The 7,500-nt window shown below is 36.5% G+C and overlaps 1 protein-coding gene across 1 annotated transcript in view; it reads left to right on the top strand.

Moving 5' to 3' along the window:
* The window catches only part of LOC133636391 (KH domain-containing, RNA-binding, signal transduction-associated protein 3-like), a 116,114-nt gene that overhangs the window by 40,504 nt on the left and 68,110 nt on the right, over window positions 1-7,500 (top strand). The gene's annotated exons all lie outside the window — the stretch shown is intronic.

The raw sequence follows: 7,500 nt of genomic DNA, 5'->3' as shown, positions 1-7,500 counted from the left end.
TGATATCATGTGCGATACAGGCAGTCCTGCAGCGTGTTTACATGTGTGTGATATCATGTGTGATACAAGCAGTCCTGCAGTGTGTTTGCTTGTGTGTGATATCATGTGCGATACAAGCAGTCCTGCAGCGTGTTTGCTTGTTGTGTGATATCATGTGCGATACAAGCAGTCCTGCAGAGTGTTTGTGTGTGATATCATGTGCGATACAAGCAGCCCTGCAGCGTGTTTGCTTGTTGTGTGATATCATGAGTGATACAAGCAGTCCTGCACTGTGTTTACTTGTTTGTGATATCATGTGCGATACAAGCAGTCCTGCAGTGTGTTCACTTGTGTGTGATATCATGTGCGATACAAGCAGCCTTGCAGCGTGTTTGCTTGTTGTGTGATATCATGTGCGATACAAGCAGTCCTGCAGCGTGTTTGCTTGTTGTGTGATATCATGTGCGATACAAGCAGCCCTGCAATGTGTTTGCTTGTTGTGTGATATCATGAGTGATACAAGCAGTCCTGCACTGTGTTTACTTGTTTGTGATATCATGTGCAATACAAGCAGTCCTGCAGCGTGTTTGCTTGTTGTGTGATATGTGCGATACAAGCAGTCCTGCAGCGTGTTTGCTTGTTGTGTGATATCATGTGCGATACAGGCAGTCCTGCAGCGTGTTTACATGTGTGTGATATCATGTGCGATACAAGCAGCCCTGCAGCGTGTTTGCTTGTTGTGTGATATCATGTGCGATACAAGCAGTCCTGCAGCGTGTTTGCTTGTTGTGTGATATCATGTGCGATACAGGCAGTCCTGCAGCGTGTTTACTTGTGTGTGATATCATGTGTGATACAAGCAGTCCTGCAGTGTGTTTACTTGTGTGTGATATCATGTGTGATACAAGCAGTCCTGCAGCGTGTTTACTTGTGTGTGATATCATGTGTGATACAAGCAGTCCTGCAGTGTGTTTACTTGTGTGTGATATCATGTGCGATACAAGCAGTCCTACAGCGTGTTTACTTGTGTGTGATATCATGTGTGATACAAGCAGTCCTGCAGTGTGTTTACTTGTGTGTGATATCATGTGCAATACAAGCAGTCCTGCAGCGTGTTTACTTGTGTGTGATATCATGTGCGATACAGGCAGTCCTGCAGCGTGTTTACTTGTGTGTGATATCATGTGTGATACAAGCAGTCCTGCAGCGTGTTTACTTGTGTGTGCAGTCTCCAAGGCAGTAGCGTATTAGAAAGTATCAAGTAACAAACGTGTCCGCATCATTCAACTTCCTGCGTCTTGAGCTTATGTCTATGAATAATGGTGGCCAGTAGGTATGAAGTATATTCATACATGTATGGATGAATGCTCTTCTGTACTGTCTTTTTATGTATCGTAAACAACTGGAGTACGCCTGGTGGGCTACATCGTGGTTGTCTACATCTCTTCCTAGTATTCTTGTCTTCATTTGAGTATACTGTAAATGTTTTTTTTTTTTAAATAACATGAGTTCAAAAAACATTGCCATTAAGTTATCTGTGGCTGTAGGCAACCTCCTGGTGTGTTTTTGTTTTGCTTTAAAATGTAGCCACTCAGCTGTTATTGCTGTTGTTTAACCCTCTTCAACCTTTCCACCGTCAAATCATTCCTCTTAATCAGGATGAAAAATTAATGTTTTTATTTAAATGGAAAAATTCCCGGGTTTTCCCTGAAATTCCAGGAACTCTGTGATACCATTTCTCAATTAAAAATGTTACTACTTCAACATTTCTCGACCGATTAAAAAAATTCCAACACCAACTCATTCACAACATTCACATTTTTTAGCTGTTTAAAAAAAAAATCCTAAATTTCCAGAAATTCCCAAATTTCCATGAAATTCCCATTGAAAAGAATGGGACATTTTTCACATTTTCACAAATCCCCAATTTTTTATCCGATTCAAACTGTTCCAACTTCAAAATATTCAGCCTGTTCAGGAATTATGTGCTCACCTTCATTCATTCTAAAAAATAAAAAAAATTCCCGGATTTCCTAGAAATTCCAGTTTTTAGGGACATTTTCCCCATTCAGAATGAATTATCCATTTTTCAAACTTCCACAATTCCCACATTTTTCAACCTATTTAAACCATTCCACCTTCAACACATTCAATTCATCCTGGAAATTCAGACAACCATGTTTCCACGTTCAATAAATCTCCAGGAATTCCTGTTTTTTTTCTAGCCTTATTTCCAACCTTTTTTAGTCCTTTCACATTTTTCAACCCACTTCAAGCGTTCCACTGTCAAAACATTCCTCTGAATCAGGACAAAAAAACCCACAAAAGTTGGTTTAAGAACTTGAAAAATTCCCGGTTTTCCCAAACTTACATAATACCATTTATCAATGAAAAAAGTTCAACATTTCTTGACCAATTTAAACAATTCCAACACCAACCAATTCAGCTCATTCAGGACATTCATGCTCCTAATCATTTTCCAAAAAATCCCGCTTTTCCCCAAATTTCCAGGAAGTTCCCATTGAAATGAATGGGACATTTTTCCAAGTTGCACAATTCACTCATTTTTCAACGTATTCAAACCATTCCACCTTCAACACATTCCACTCATTCTGGAGATTCAGACAACCATTTTTCCACGTTCAACAAATTTCCAGGATTTCCTGTTTTTTTCTAGCCTTATTTCCAACCTTTTTTAGTCCTTTCACATTTTTCAACCCACTTCAAGCGTTCCACTGTCAAAACATTCCTCTGAATCAGGACAAAAAAACAACAAAAGTTGGTTTAAGAACTTGAAAAATTCCCGGTTTTCCCGAAATTCCATAATACCATTTATCAATTAAAAAACGTCAACATTTCTTGACCAATTTAAACAATTCCAACACCAACCAATTCAGCTCATTCAGGACATTCATGCTCCTAATCATTTTCAAAAAAATCCCGCTTTTCCCCAAATTTCCAGGAAGTTCCCATTGAAATTAATGGGACATTTTTCTAAGTTGCACAATTCCCACATTTTTCAACCTATTCAAACCATTCCACCTTCAACACATTCCACTCATTCTGGAAATTCAGACAACCATTTTTCCACGTTCAACAAATTTCCAGGAATTTCATTTTTTTTTCTAGCCTTATTTCCAACCTTTTTTAGTCCTTTCACATTTTTCATCCCACTTCAAGCGTTCCACTGTCAAAACATTCCTCTGAATCAGGACAAAAAACAACAAAAGTTGGTTTAAGAACTTGAAAAATTCCCGGTTTTCCCCAAATTCCATAATACCATTTATCAATGAAAAAACTTCAACATTTCTTGACCGATTTAAACAATTCCAACACCAACCTATTCAGCTCATTCAGGACATTCATGCTCCTAATCATTTTCAAAAAAATCCCGCTTTTCCCCAAATTTCCAGGACGTTCCCATTTAAATGAATGGGACATTTTTCCAAGTTGCACAATTCCCACATTTTTCAACCTATTCAAACCATTCCACCTTCATCACATTCAATTCATCCTGGAAATTCAGACAACCATTTTTCCACGTTCAACAAATTTCCAGGAATTCCTGTTTTTTTTCTAGCCTTATTTCCAACCTTTTTTAGTCCTTTCACATTTTTCAACCCACTTCAAGCGTTCCACTGTCAAAACATTCCTCTGAATCAGGACAAAAAAAACACAAAAGTTGGTTTAAGAACTTGAAAAATTCCCGGTTTTCCCGAAATTCCATAATACCGTTTATCAATTTAAAAAGTTCAAAATTTCTTGACCAATTTAAACAATTCCAACACCAACCAATTCAGCTCATTCAGGACATTCATGCTATTAATCATTTTCCAAAAAATCCCACTTTTACCCAAATTTCCAGGAAGTTCCCATGAATGGGACATTTTTCCAAGTTGCACAATTTTCACATTTTTCAACCTATTCAAACACATTCAATTCATCCTGGAAATTCAGACAACCATTTTTCCACGTTCAACAAATTTCCAGGAATTCCTGTTGTTTTCTAACCTTATTTCCAACTTTTTTTAGTCCTTTCACATTTTTCAACCCACTTCAAGCGTTCCACTGTCAAAACATTCCTCTGAATCAGGACAAAAAAACCCACAAAAGTTGGTTTAAGAACTTGAAAATTTCCCGGTTTTCCCAAAATTCCATAATACCATTTATTAATTAAAAAACTTCAAAATTTCTTGACCGATTTTAAACAATTCCAACACCAACCAATTCAGCTCATTCAGGACATTCATGCTCCTAATCATTTTCCAAAAAATCCCGCTTTTCCCCAAATTTCCAGGAAGTTCCCATTGAAATGAATGGGACATTTTTCCAAGTTGCACAATTCACTCATTTTTCAACCTATTCAAACTATTCCACCTTCAACAAATTCCACTCATTCTGGAAATTCAGACAACCATTTTTCCACGTTCAACAAATTTCCAGGAATTCCATTTTTTTTCCTAGCCTTATTTCCAACCTTTTTTAGTCCTTTCACATTTTTCATCCTACTTCAAGCGTTCCACTGTCAAAACATTCCTCTGAATCAGGACAAAAAAACAACAAAAGTTGGTTTAAGAACTTGAAAAATCCCCGGTTTTCCCGAAATTCCATAATACCATTTATCAATTAAAAAACTTCAACATTTCTTGACCGATTTTAAACAATTCCAACACCAACCAATTCAGCTCATTCAGGACATTCATGCTCCTAATCATTTTCCAAAAAATCCCGCTTTTCCCCAAATTTCCAGGAAGTTCCCATTGAAATGAATGGGACATTTTTCCAAGTTGCACAATTCACTCATTTTTCAACCTATTCAAACTATTCCACCTTCAACAAATTCCACTCATTCTGGAGATTCAGACAACCATTTTTCCACGTTCAACAAATTTCCAGGAATTCCATTTTTTTTTCTAGCCTTATTTCCAACCTTTTTTAGTCCTTTCACATTTTTCATCCTACTTCAAGCGTTCCACTGTCAAAACATTCCTCTGAATCTGGACAAAAAAACAACAAAAGTTGGTTTAAGAACTTGAAAAATTCCCGGTTTTCCCGAAATTCCATAATACCATTTATCAATTAAAAAACTTCAACATTTCTTGACCGATTTTAAACAATTCCAACACCAACCAATTCAGCTCATTCAGGACATTCATGCTCCTAATCATTTTCCAAAAAATCCCGCTTTTCCCCAAATTTCCAGGAAGTTCCCATTGAAATGAATGGGACATTTTTCCAAGTTGCACAATTCACTCATTTTTCAACCTATTCAAACTATTCCACCTTCAACAAATTCCACTCATTCTGGAGATTCAGACAACCATTTTTCCACGTTCAACAAATTTCCAGGAATTCCATTTTTTTTTCTAGCCTTATTTCCAACCTTTTTTAGTCCTTTCACATTTTTCATCCTACTTCAAGCGTTCCACTGTCAAAACATTCCTCTGAATCTGGACAAAAAAACAACAAAAGTTGGTTTAAGAACTTGAAAAATTCCCGGTTTTCCCGAAATTCCATAATACCATTTATCAATGAAAAAACTTCAAAGTTTCTTGACCAATTTAAACAATTCCAACACCAACCAATTCAGCTCATTCAGGACATTCATGCTCCTAATCATTTTCCAAAAAATCCCGCTTTTCCCCAAATTCCCAAATTTCCAGGAAGTTCCTATTGAAATGAATGGGTAATTTTTCTAAGGTGCACAATTCCCACATTTTTCAACCTATTCAAACCATTCCACCATCAACACATTCCACTCATTCTGGAAATTCAGACAACCATGTTTCCACGTTCAACAAATTTCCAGGAATTCCTGTTTTTTTTCTAGCCTTATTTCCAACCTTTCACATTTTTCATCCCACTTCAAGCGTTCCACTGTCAAAACATTCCTCTGAATCAGGACAAAAAAACAACAAAAGTTGGTTTAAGAACTTGAAAAATTCCCGGTTTTCCCAAAATTCCATAATACCATTTATCAATGAAAAAACTTCAACATTTCTTGGCCGATTTAAACAATTCCAACACCAACCTATTCAGCTCATTCAGGACATTCATGCTATTAATCATTTTCCAAAAAATCCCGCTTTTACCCAAATTTCCAGGAAGTTCCCATTGAAATGAATGGGACATTTTTCCAAGTTGCACAATTCCCACATTTTTCAACCTATTCAAACTATTCCACCTTCAACACATTCCACTCATCTTGGACATTCAGACAACCATTTTTCCACATTCAACAAATTTCCAGGAATTCCTGTTTTTTTCTAACCTTATTTCCAACCTTTTTTAGTACTTTCACATTTTTCAACCCACTTCAAGCGTTCCACCGTCAAAACATTCCTCTGAATCAGGACAAAAAACAACAAAAGTTGGTTTAAGAACTTGAAAAATTCCCGGTTTTCCCGAAATTCCATAATACCATTTATCAATTAAAAAACTTCAACATTTCTTGACCGATTTTAAACAATTCCAACACCAACCAATTCAGCTCATTCAGGACATTCATGCTCCTAATCTTTTTTTTTTAAATCCTGCTTTTCCCTAAATTCCCAAATTTCCAGGAAGTTCCTATTGAAATGAATGGTACATTTTTCTAAGTTGCACAATTCTCACATTTTTCAACCTATTCAAACCATTCCACCTTCAACACATTCCACTCATTCTGGAAATTCAGACAACCATGTTTCCACGTTCAACAAATTTCCAGGATTTCTTGTTTTTTTCTAGCCTTATTTCCAACCTTTTTTAGTCCTTTCACATTTTTCATCCCACTTCAAGCGTTCCACTGTCAAAACATTCCTCTGAATCAGAACAAAAAAAACAAACACAAAAGTTGGTTTAAGAACTTGAAAAATTCCCGGTTTTCCCAAAATTCCATAATACCATTTATCAATGAAAAAACTTCAACATTTCTTGACCGATTTAAACAATTCCAACACCAACCAATTCAGCTCATTCAGGACATTCATGCTCCTAATCATTTTCCAAAAAATCCCGCTTTCCCCTAAATTTCCAGGAAGTTCCCATTGAAATGAATGGGACATTTTTCCAAGTTGCACATTTTTCAACCTATTCAAACCATTCCACCTTCATCACATTCAATTCATCCTGGAAATTCAGACAACCGTTTTTCCACGTTCACCAAATTTCCAGGAATACCTGTTGTTTTCTAGCCTTATTTCCAACCTTTTTTAGTCCTTTCACATTTTTCAACCCACTTCAAGCGTTCCACTGTCAAAACATTCCTCTGAATCAGGACAAAAAACAACAAAAGTTGGTTTAAGAACTTGAAAAATTCCCGGTTTTCCCAAACTTCCATAATACCATTTATCAATTAAAAAACTTCAACATTTCTTGGCCGATTTAAACAATTCCAACACCAACCTATTCAGCTCATTCAGGACATTCATGCTATTAATCATTTTCCAAAAAATCCCGCTTTTACCCAAATTTCCAGGAAGTTCCCATTGAAATGAATGGGACATTTTTCCAAGTTGCACAATTCACTCATTTTTCAAC

This window comes from Entelurus aequoreus, linkage group LG20, assembly GCF_033978785.1.
Source record: "Entelurus aequoreus isolate RoL-2023_Sb linkage group LG20, RoL_Eaeq_v1.1, whole genome shotgun sequence".
Classification (NCBI taxonomy): domain Eukaryota; kingdom Metazoa; phylum Chordata; class Actinopteri; order Syngnathiformes; family Syngnathidae; genus Entelurus; species Entelurus aequoreus.
This window is presented reverse-complemented; position numbering and strand designations above follow the sequence as displayed.